Raw genomic sequence first — 12,546 nt, forward strand, 5'->3', positions numbered from 1 at the left:
TGGGATTGCTATAATAAGAACTAATTGTAATTAGTACAGCAAATGTTTGTATAAGTGAGTGTTATCCTATTGCTTGAAGCTACCTGAAAGTGTTTTTTTATAGTAATTTAAATAAACATTTTCCTGTGCCTTAGGAGTTCTTTGTAATTCAAACTGTTTGTAATTAAGTCATTGGGATAATTTATCATCGAAGCATAGTTGGATGGAGTCTAAGAATCTTGTCTTTCGTAGACTGGTTCTAAAGTAAAGTATTAAAATAAGGTTCTGATGGGTTAACTTACTAGGCCAGTCCTTCCATAGAATAATGCAAGAAGCAACTTAAACCAATCCTAAATAGCTCTAAGTGTAGTTTAGAATATCTCTTGATGTTTATCTGTCATGAAATTGTAATCTTATATAATTCCATTGGAACTACTTTGTAACAACCAGAAATTTCTGTTTAAAACACCATCTTGAACTAGCTTAAAACTTAATGGGAATTATCTAAAAAGAAGTTTCTTTCCTTGGTAAGATTGAAATGATACGCTCTTTATGTTTATTAGGGATCAGAGTGCTGGTAGGTTTTTCTGTTTCTCAAGGTTCTGTTAATTCTTATCTGAAGCCGCCTGAGCCTCTAGGAAGTTCACTCCGAGTTTGTATTTCTTCGAACAGCGGGCAGTCTCTGCCCAAGAGCACAAGGCTGAAATGCTTTAGTCTTTGATTTGTCATCTGTTGTTCTTTGACAAGTTTATCTTTCCTGCATCAAAAAGGCTTGTTGGAAGCAAAGTAGTAGCAGTAATGACACCCCCCCAGTTACCTCTGCCCCCTAACCTTAGTCCAGGCTCCTGCAATTCTCATTCTGACTCTTAAAATCACATGGAGGTTTTAAGTTTTACCTGACTGGTTTTGAAGCATTTTGTGGGCCTGAACTCCAAATAGCTTTTTAACAAGTGCTTAAACTTATTTTATGCCTTTCAGTAAACTAGGTTTTGTGAGGTTTATTTTTCTGCAAGCAGAAAAGCTGACCTGGGAAAGCTACTTTAAGTAAATCTGAACCTTTCATGTCAGCACCATTTCTAAAAGGAACATGGCTTTTGTAGGAAATTGTTGAGTAGACTCTGGGAATCAGTGCAGTTAGTTTTCTTTTATTTCTGGTAGCACTGAAACTTGTAAATAGAGTATCAGCTTTAAAATAATTTATCCAATTCTGATAAATTGGATAAAGTTTCAGATTGGATTTGTGTGCCTGCTTACTTTGTGACCCTAAGGAAGGCTACTAATAAGTCTTCTAAAATGTACGATGTGCTTTATAAACAGCGACATTATTCATTTAGTTAAATCATTCATTCCATTTTAGATCAGCCTCCTCACTCGCAGCCCCTGTGTCCTCCCCGCTATGGAGATCTATGTGTTATTATACAGGCAGAAGCATGACTTTCATATTATTTTATTTTTTAATAGACCTCAGGTACTCTAAATTGGATTAATCATGATGCATGACACATTATCATCATTGGCCACAGTTTATTTTAGACTCTTTATAGGGATTCTTAGAAGACTTTAACCACTGTTAGACTCATACTGTGGTGGCACCCTCTTAAAATTAGTGAATAAAATCAGCTGTCTTTGAGTTGAGGTTACAAGTGATCCATAAACAGAGCCTACTTTCTAGTCATCTATGTTTTAAAAGTATAGGATCAGACTTGAATTGACTCAGTGTCTTTACACAAGGCTATAGTCTTAGAATGAGACTTCAGGGTAATATCTCATTATTTCATAGTTCTTCTGCGTAATAGTGCTTTAACCATTTTCCTTTCTGGTTCCCTCTCCCTTCCAATTCCTTTTCCTACTTAACTCACATGTTTTTCTTGCTACCCAGTAGCATTATTTCATGACAGATGATTAAATGGGTAAGGTGTAATCCCTATTCACAACCTCATCAGGAAGTCTGGGACATTTGCAGTCAACCGGAGCAAAGGCCTTGAGTGCTGTGCCAGAGGATTGGGGGCATATGTGATGCAGCACTGGATTCAGCTTGCAGAGACCAAGGAAGATAACCTTTGTGTGTGTCTCGAAGGAGCAGCAACTGGCAGGTTCAGAGGCTTTCCAGAGAGAAAAAAAGACCATATCTGCAAAGACACGGGTTCTTGAAAGCACAGGTCCTTTTGGGGAACAACAGCCCTACTGATAGCTAGTCTGTAAGTGCTCCAGCCACTTCTCCTGTCTGTGTTACTTTGAAACAAATCCATCCCAGAAATCAATATTTCATCCACAGGTATTTTAGTACGTGAGTATTTATCTCCAAAAGTTAAGAGGTTCTTTTTTAAAATGTATATCTCTGATGCCATTATACTCTATAAAAATTTACAGTCATTGCATACTATAAGTGTTCAAAGTCCAGTGTTCATAAATGTCATCAATTTGAGTTTTCTTTACATTTTCGTTGAATTAAGATTCAGATAAGGGGCACACATAACAATTGGTTGATAGATCTTTTAAATTTCTTTCAATCTGTGGAGTCTCCCTCCATATTTCTCTCCGTTCCTCTTTCATTTTTAGAATGAAATTTGGAATGTGTATTTCCCCTTATTAGTAGATTACTCTGAGGAACAGTTTATATGGAAAAGACAGGATAAATATTTATGTCCTTTATTTAGCAATTTCCAAACAGGGAGGTGCTCTAGCATTCTCCAAAGAAAGCTGGAGAGTTTTCCCTTTTTTTTTTTGCTGGTGAATTCAAATGTTTGATGTTTCAGTGCATTGCAGTTATTATCTTTATTGGTGATCAGATTTCCCATTTCTACCCAATGGGGTCCTGGTTCCTGAGTACTTTTTTTTTTGGACAGATCTTGCTCTGTCGCCCAAGCTGGAGTGCAGTGGCACCATCTCGGCTCACGGCAACCTCCACCTCCCAGGTTCTAGTGATTCTCCTGCCTCAGCCTCCTGAGTGGCTGGCATTACAGGTGTGAGCCACTATGCCCGGCTAATTTTTATATTTTTAGTAGAGACAAGGTTTCATCATGTTGGCCGGGTTGGTCTCGAACTCCTGACCTCAGATGATCTGCCTCCCTCGGCCTCCCAAAGTGCTAGGAGTACAGGCATGAGCCACTGTGCCTGGCCTTTTGAGTATTTAAAAAAAAAAATATTTTTTTTATTGAGTATATTTAATGTGTACACGTTATGAGTTACTGATATATAATGACATAGTTACCCATTTTCCCTTCATGGCAAGAGCAGCTATAATCTCACTTAGTGAAGCTCCTGACAGAGTACACTCTTATTAACCACAGTCCCCACGCCATACCTTCGATCTGAAGTTCAGAGATCTAAAGTACGACGTGGGGACTGACACACTTACTACTTTGCATCCTTTGACGTCCATCTCCCCGTTTCTATCCCCCACCCTGCTCCAGGAACCACTGTTTTATCTTACTCTCTATTTCTGCGTATTTGCTTTTTTTAAAGGATTCCATCGTATCAGTGACATCATGCAGTATTTTTCTTTCCTGTCTGGTTTATTCCACTTAGCATAGTGTCCTCTCGGTTCATCCATGTCATGGCAAATGGCAGGATCTCCTCCTTTTTAAAGGCTGAATAATATTTCACTGTATACATATATACACACCACAGTTTCTTTATCCATTCACCCGTGGACAGACACTTAGGACGTTTCCATGTCTTGGCTATTACGCAAACTGCTGCAGTGAACATGGGAGTGCAGCTGTCTTCACAAGGTGATTTGATTTGCTTTGGGTATATTCCCAGAAGAGCAGTTGCTGGGCCATACGGTAGTTCTATTTTTAATTCCTTTGGGAACCTCCACACTGTTTTCTATAAGGGTATGCCAATCTGCATTCCCACCAGCAGTGTACAGGGTTCCTGTTTCTCCACACTCTTGCCAACACTTAGTATTTCTTATCTTTTTGATAGTAACTCTCCTAATGGGTGTGGGGTGATATCTCATGGTGGTTCTGATTTACATTTCCCTGATGGTTAGTGATGTTGAGCATCTTTTGGTCATGTGTATGTCATCTTTTGAGAAATGCCCATCCAGCGCCTTTGCCCATGTTTAAATCAGGTTATGTATTTTCTTGCTATTGAGTTGCATGAGTTCTTTTTAAGTTTTAGATATTAACTTTATATCAGATACATGGTCTGCAAGTATTTTTTCCTAATTCGTAGGTTGCCTTTTCATTTTGTTGATTGTTTCCTCTGCTGTGCAGAAGCTTTTTAGTTTGATGTAGTCCCATTTACGTATTTTTGCTTTTGTGGCCTGAGCTTTTGGTATAATATCCGCAACATCATTGCCAAAAGCAATGTCAAGGAACTTTTCTCCTGTGTTTTCTTCTGGGAGTTTTATGGTTTAGGTCTTATGTTTAGGTCTTTAATCCATTCTGAGTTGATTATTTTGTGTATGTTATAAGGTTCAATTTCATTCTTATACGTGGGAAACCCAGTTTTTCCAGCACCATTTATTGAAGAGACTGTCCTCTCCCCATTGTGTCTTCTTCATACTCTTATCAAAAATTAGTTGACTGAATGTTTAGATTTATTTCAGTTCTCTATCCTGTTCCACTGGTCTATGTGTCTGTTTTTTATGCCAGTACCATATTGTTTTAATTACTATAGCTTGTAGTATAATTTTAGATCGGAAAGTGTGGTGTCTCCAACTTTGTTTTTCTTTCTCAGAATTACTTCGGTTATTCATGGTCTTTTGTGGTTCCATATGGATTTTAGGATTGTTTTTTCTATTTCTGTTGAGAATGCCATTGGGATTCTGGTGGATTACATTGAATCTGTATATTGCTTTGGGTAATATAAACATTTTAATAATATTCTTTTAATTCATGAGCGTGGAATATCTTTCCATTTATCTATGTCCCTTTTCATTCATCAGTGTTTTATAGTTTTCAGTGTACAGGTCTTTTACCTCCTATGTTAAATTTATCCGTAAGTATTTTGATTTTTTTTTTTTGATGCTACCATAAATGGGATTGTTTTCTTGATTTCTTTTTCAGCTAGGTTTTCATTTGTTTGGGATTTATCCTTGGCGTGCAAGGCTGGTTTAACTGTGTAAATCAGTGTAACGCATCATATTAACAGACGGAAAGACAAAACCACATGATCATCTCAGTCAACACAGAAAAAGCACTCGGCATCCTTTATTGGTAAAAACTCTCAACAGTTTAGGTAGAGGAAGAAAATTTCTCAACAAAATAAAGGCCATTTATGAAAAACCCATAGCTAGTGTCATAACTGATGGGGGGGAAGGTGAAAGCTTTCCCTCTAAGATCTGGTACAAGACAGGTATGTCCATTCTTGCCATTTCTGTTCAACATAGTACTGGAAATACTATCAAGAGCAGTCAGGTAAGAAAAAGAAATAAAAGGTCTCTAAATTGGAAAGAAAAATTAAAATTATCTCTTGTTTGCAGGTGACCTGATCCTATATGTAGAAAACCCCAAAGACTACCAGAAAACTGTTAGAACTAAATGAATGCAGTAAAGTTGCAGGATACATGATCAACATACAAAAATCTGTGGTATTTCTATACACAGACAATGACCTGAGTACTGTTGACATGACCCTAAGTGGTATTTGATAGCTTCCTTCCAATCTAGTGTAAGAGTTTCCAGGCCCACTGTGCACATTTGCTGCCCCACGCTTGGAGTCATCCCTTTCTCCCTGATTCCTTTTTTTTGTGGTAAATGATATTTAGCGACACAATCTAGGCTTTGGGCTTGCTCATTTATTCCTAGATTGGTCTTCATTTGTAGGCCTTGTTACATGTATATAACTATAATTTCTTTATAATAAAATATATCTTGAGTTTATAGTCATATTGCCAGTTTAGATTCAGGATCACAAGGACATAACCGCACTCATCTTTTACCTTTACTTACCCACAGTAAGATTCCTGGAATCAACAGGTTCCAGAAATAAAAGCATGAAAATATCACAGTACTCATTTGCTTATTTCCCATTATACACACAGTAGTCACAGAATAAGGCCAATAACTTGATCATTTTAAAAGAGAGAGAGAGAGAGATTCAGAGGGTTTGTTTTGGGTGTGTGGCAGTTCTTTTTGTCTTTATGTATTTCCTATTCAGTCTATACAGTTAAATTATTATGTTCCAAGTCATTTGGAATTTCTTTTTGTGTGGCTCTTCACCAGCTAGTTGCAGAATCAAGTTTGTTTCACTTTTAGAAATTGCTTTTTTGAATTTGATTTTGTTATGTGTCCATTGACTTCTGTGTTCCATATGCTATTCACTTGATTATTTTATACATTTATTCTTGGTTCTGTGGTTTGAACTTTGCGCAGACTTTAAGTGGAACCTGATGCCCAACATCTTTCTTCTTCACAGTGGTCATCTCACTGTCAGACTCTGCAGGGCTTGCCGCTTACTGCATAATCCTTTTAAAAATACAGCTAGATTGTAGGCAGTCTTAAAAGTAAACAAAGAAAATACATCCGTACTCGGCATCACTTAGGATATGTTATTTCTCCGCTACCCTCCATTCCAAAATGGAAGCATAATTTTTCTAAACCTAGGAACAGACATTCCCGTGTCAATCGTGTGATAACTACAAAAGAGCTAACCTCTCCTCCCGGAGGCGCTCTGCAAGCCAGTGTCCGTAGTGGGATGCTTACCAGGCCCTCTTTTCACTTCCCTGCTATGCTTTTGTCATTTTTGCAAAAACGTACATTGGTAAAAGCCCACCCTCTTGGACAGTCTGGGACAAAACAAAGATTTAACTATAAGATTTAACAAGAGAACTACTCATTTCATCCAGATAATGGAACTATCTGTTTGAATAGCCCTTTCAAAGTCAGTTCGGCAGAGCACTGATTTCATGGGATGCCGGTGGGTGTTACCAAAAATGTTCCAGGATCAAATAAATGTGGGCCATTCTGAAGTTTAACAGCCGCCACGTGTCTCAGATGGTGATGTGCGTTATGAATCAAAGGGAGGAATAGCACAGACTTGTTTCCCAAACTTACTTAGACCATGAATCCAGCCCAGTTTTTCATAAAACAACATGCTGGCATTGGAAAAGTGCTCCGTTAGGAAGTAAGCCTGCCTCTCACTTGAACCGTACAGGAGATACGTGAGACAGAGAAATGTGTTAACCTATACCACAGGGATACATTCAGCAAAAATCCGATTATGAGAGAACTTTACAGGACACGTGGTTTGGTTTCATCAACAACAAATTGCAAAAACAAGAGAGGGATGTTCAACCTGGAATATCAATTTAGTATATTTATATTGCTATTCCAGGTTGAATATTCCTAAATCAAAAATCTGAAACTCTTCTGAACCCAAGCATTTCAAATAAGGGATACTCAACCTGAACTTTCATGAGTTTATTATCAATAACTGAGTCCATAACCAAATTAAAATTTTCCTGCTTAGTCTAGATTTTTTTCCAAGAGTTTTATTCTCCCCCTCCCTAACCGAACCCCAAAAGACCAGGGTTTCTAAAGAGTATAATCCTTGGATTCACAGATGTTATTTGTTGCAGAACAAAGCAGCTCATCGATGCCATTCGTCTGTATTTGAAGGAGTGTCCTGTAGCCTCCCTTGTTCCTTTGCACTGTGAGGTAGATTGTCCCATGTGAGCAAGTGTGTCCCGGCCACAGGAGATCACTGGGTGTGCAGATAGAGGCTCGCGTGCCTGTGGAAGGCACCGACTCTGCAGCCTGGGCCCCACGGGCATTCCATGGAGCATCTGATAGCAGATCCGTCCTGTGCTACGTGCCCAGGAGCCAGTCGCACAAGACAGTGAGGGGCAGGGCGCGAAGCAATGAAAGTGGTGGTTCATTCTAACAAGAACGGAAGTCCTTATAAAAACATCTATCCTGGTTGCTGCAGTTTCAACAGAGATGCAAAATCCATGTGTTTAAAAAAAAAAAAAAAAAGCAATTTTGGGGGGAACAAACCATTTTAAGATACATGAAGAACCTCTTCTCTTTCCTTTTCTCATTCTACACCCTGCCTACCTCACTCCCTGCAGTCCCCAAGCCATTCACACACCCAGCCCCCCCTCAGCGAGCTTCGTTCATTGCCAGCCATGGTGCTGTCTGCTCTGGAAAGTGGCAGGAAAAGCTGATAAGGTGCTGAGGACAGAATCTCTGGTCTTATCTCACCCTAGCACATGGTGCCGAGAGTGCATCCTTTTCCTGTCCTAGGACAAGAGACATAAACTGGCCATCTCCCGGCAGCAAGGACTTCAAACGGGGCTTGGGCCTGCCTCTACTTTCTAGAGGAGCCAGAAAGGAGAAAGTGGGTCATGACTTTTTTGAAAGTTGTTTTAGTACCAGTAAAAATTTATGTCGTCTTGTGGATCAGCAACATAACTTCATAATAAGATACTCGTAAAGAAGAAATGAGAAAGCAGTGGGGGTGAGGGCAGGGCCTGCCAACACACCCAGGGGTTGGAAGTCGCTGGGCTGTTTTGTTTGGTTAGAGCTTCACCAGGACGTAGGTTTGGCCTGAAAGGATTAGATTTGGCTTTTCGTGTGTTGACAGATGAAGCAAGTGGTTTTAAGAGCCTTTGTGATAGTAAGAAATTGACATACACATGGTCTACTGCAGGAGAAGAGGGGGGAAGCACTGGCTCATTTTTCCTTCTGTACTTCTCTCTTGCCAGGAAAGCAGAAATAACATTCCTCCCCAGATTTTCCTTCTGTGACGTCATGAAAACAGGAAGAAGGGGGACCTTTCTTTGGGTTGCAGTGTGGGGGAAGGGTTGGCGGAGAAGGCAAAGCTCTGTGTCTCCAGCCGTAGTCTGAAGGAAGCAGGGTGGCAACTGTGGTGACAGGTCTGGGCAGCACCATCCCGTCCCTTGCTTCCCCTTTCTTGTGGTCCTTTCCTGACCTCACGAGGCAGAGCCGGAAGAGTAGGCAGCCTGAGGTCATCGTCAGCCGTTGTGCGCCTCAGGAGGACCCACTTTGCAACCTGAGACTTTACACTATTGGGGAGTTCAGTCTTGATTCTTTGTTACCATTTTTGGAAGAAATTGGTTGACTGTACAGTTCTGACTGCCAGTTGTTGACATTCCAAAGGTTAATGACAGTGTTAAGAATTATGTATATTATGTAATGTTAAAGACCAATTTATTTTATCTTTATTTATTTATTTTTTGAGACCAGTCTCACTCTGTTACCCAGGCTGGAGCGCAGTGGCACGACCTCTGCTCACTGCAACCTCCGCTTCTCAGGTTCAAGAGATTCTCCTGTCTCAGCCTCTCAAGTAGCTGGGGTTACGCACCACCATGCCTGGTTAATTTTTGTATTTTTAGTAGATGTGGGGTTTCGCCATGGTGGCTATGCTGCACTCGAACTCCTGACCTTAGGTAATCCACCCGCCTTGGCCTCCCAAAGTGCTGGGATTATAGGCGTGAGCCAGCGCGCCCAGCCAAAGACCAATTTTATTCTCGAAAGCTTTCGCCTTCTCCTTTTGCTGAGTGCTATGGACTTATCTAGGCTATAATGAATGCTAGAATTGTAATGGACCTTAAAAATATAGCTGTTGATTTTCAGACTGGATTCCATAGAGTTCTAGGGTCCCCAGGGGCCTTTACAAGGGGATTGGAGGGGAGAGTTGGGACATGAGCTTTGGGTTGCCTCCGCCCGGCCGCAGCCAAAGCTCCGCGAGATGTTGTACAGATTGGCCTTCTGTTTAAGATTGTGTTTGAAGAAGGGCATGTGAAGAAACTATGTTGAAAAAGGTTACTGAGGAGCCCTATTTCTCTGTCTTGCAAATGATTGCATTTGAGGCCTGGAAAGTCCCGGGACTTGTCCTAGATCACACGTTCTGTCTGTTGTGCGTCCGATCTTCTGACAGCCAATTCAGTGCCACTTCTACTGTCTTAAATTGAGCACCTGTTTTCTGTCCTTTGCTAGCTGATATTTTATAGCAGTGCCACTCAAAGTATGGTCCATAGACAAGGTAAAGACAGAAATTAAGAGTAAGCATTTAGAAGCTTTTCTAGTAATTTGACAATAATTTAGGACTTGGGTTTTAGATGTCTTTTTAAAACTTCATTTTTCTGGTAACTTTTTTAACTGTATAAAAATCTTGCCCTGTAATCCTGTAATGGATTGGAAATTTTTAAAGGCAAAAAGAAAAAAAAAAACACAAAACAGACAGAACTAATACTTTACCCCTGATAGTTTGAGAAGCAGCATACTGGAGGGCATTGAATTTCTGGTGGTTGGGTCGGTTCAGGACTGCAAGCAATGCTTTGTTGCAAATGAGGCAGGTCTTGCTGCAAGAACTTTTTTGGATTCTGAGCATGCCAGGGAGACAGTATTTCTCGTACTTTTTCACTTAAGCTTTCAATATATTTTGTGTTTATAAAATAAAAAAGTATAGCTTCTGTAAAACTAAGAGAAGAGGTTATTATAGGATTATATATTTAATAGCAGTAACAGTTTTTATTTTTTATCAGCTCCTTGGAATTACCGTCTCAGTGTAACTGGTTAGGGTTTTTCTTGAGTAGAATTGGTTTTGTAGTTGGTTTGTTGTTGTTTAGTTTTTGTCTATGCTAAAAATAAGTTGTGCCGGCATATTGTCTTTTTTTATTGTGATAAGAACACTATCTGGTGTATTATTTTATATCATTTACTTTTTTAACATGACTAAGTTCAGAATTTTATTTATTCTTACTAATTTTGATACCTTTTAAACATAGGATGACTTTGCCTTGCCAAATTTACTCCTAAAAATATTTCTTAAATATTTTTATTTGCTACATTGGTTTTGGTGAAAGAAAGAGTATGTGAAAATATTAGCCTTATGTAGTTTACAAAAATTGAAAGAGGAAACTTTTTGTATTAGTCACGACTATATTCACCTAATTTACCTTTCTTTTATAAATAATCATGACTACTTAATTACTCCATATAATGCATACCCTAGTCCTAGTTTCAAAATAAAGATTTTATTCTCTAAAAAAGACCTTATTCGACTGGGCGCGGTGGCTCACCCCTGTCATCCTAGCACTTTCGGTGACCTGAGGCGGGCGGATCACCTGAGGTTGGGAGTTCGAGACCAGCCTGACGAACATGGGGAAACCCTGTCTCTACTAAAAATACAAAATTAGCCAGGCATGGTGGCACATGCCTGTAGTCCCTGCTACTTGGGAGGCTGAGGCAGAAGAATCACTTGAACCCAGGACGCGGAGGTTGCGGTGAGCTGAGATTGTGCCATTGCACTCCAGCCTGGGCAACAAGAGTGAAACTTCGTCTAAAAAAAACAAAGACCTTATTCTTTTTAGAAATTGAAGACTTTAGATTTTCTAGAATCTTCAAGAACTGCTGTGCTTTGCTTTCTATAGTAAGGAGCCTGCATTCGAGTTGTCATGGTTCTTTAGCAGTTTTCACCTCTTCATGTGGGATAAAGATGGAAGAGACAGAACCCTCTGGAAGCTTCTGCTGTGTTCTGTGAGAGGCCAGTGCTGGGTCTCAGCTGTTTATCAAAGCTGTTTGTCCTGCCTCTGGAGAGCAGGGGAGAGAACCAGTTGACCTGGAATTTTAAAATGCAGTCAATTTGGATTATTTTTAGACATCATTCACAGAAGTTGGGGCCTGTGTCACATGGATCATCTCCAGCTCTGGAGGAGCCTCGTTTATCTTCATGGCCAGTGTGTCGGGAATGGTTGTCACTGCAACTTTCCGAGCCTGAGGACCTTTCAGGGAGGCAGGAAGCCTGTTCCTGTTTCTTTCCCTCTTTTTCCACAGAAGCTGGATGACTCTTGTTAGTGATCCTGATGTTGGTTACTTGAGAAGCTGTTGCCATGGAGAACCATCCTTTTCAAACATGTTTATGTCGGCTTCTCCTAACAAGTGGCGATCGGAATAGCTGTTTAGGCGTATGGGAAAAGAGAAAAAGAAAAAGACATAAAATTAACAGCTCTGTTAGCATTGGCCTTCATATAAGGAATTTGGCATTCTGTGTATTTCTCTGTTAAAGTCCACGGAAGAGCAAGCTGTTCTGTTCCTTCTAGTTCGTATTATCTTCTCCGATGTCCAGTGTGTCTGAATTTGTAAATTCCAAGCAGAGTTCTGATGCCTGATTATTAGAAAGGTATCTCTGCATACTTATTGGGTTGCTGAGAGTTCTCTTTGACGTCAGATCACTTTTTAAACAAATTTTTTCTTTGTCTGCTGTCTTTTGCTACTCAAAAGCAGGCAGCAGTTAGCAGCCTCTCTGCTGCTTGCTGACAGTTCAGAAAGGTAGGCATTCTGTCGCTGGCAGGAGACAGAGCTTGAGGACTTTGTCAAAGCCCAGTGTCCTCCAGTTCCATACGTGTATATAGGTACATGCGTGTATATAAAGGTATATTGTGTGTGTGCACTTGAAATGCACCTGCCACTTCCAAAAGTCAGCAGTACTATATTCACAATCGCAGAGCTGATTTTATAATACATTTATTCAGTAAATATTTACTTAGCACCTATTGCGTATACTTGTATGATGAGAAAGAAAACAAATTTTCACAACATTTTTACTGAGGAAATTCAAAACTTTAAGGACACTGGTATTTGAAATTCA

The 12,546-nt window shown here is 39.9% G+C and overlaps 1 protein-coding gene across 1 annotated transcript in view; it reads left to right on the top strand.

The window, feature by feature from the left end:
* PINX1 (PIN2 (TERF1) interacting telomerase inhibitor 1) overlaps window positions 1-12,546 on the top strand; it is a 75,062-nt gene that overhangs the window by 54,959 nt on the left and 7,557 nt on the right. The gene's annotated exons all lie outside the window — the stretch shown is intronic.

The sequence above is a fragment of the Rhinopithecus roxellana genome, chromosome 9, assembly GCF_007565055.1.
Source record: "Rhinopithecus roxellana isolate Shanxi Qingling chromosome 9, ASM756505v1, whole genome shotgun sequence".
In the NCBI taxonomy this organism is placed as follows: domain Eukaryota; kingdom Metazoa; phylum Chordata; class Mammalia; order Primates; family Cercopithecidae; genus Rhinopithecus; species Rhinopithecus roxellana.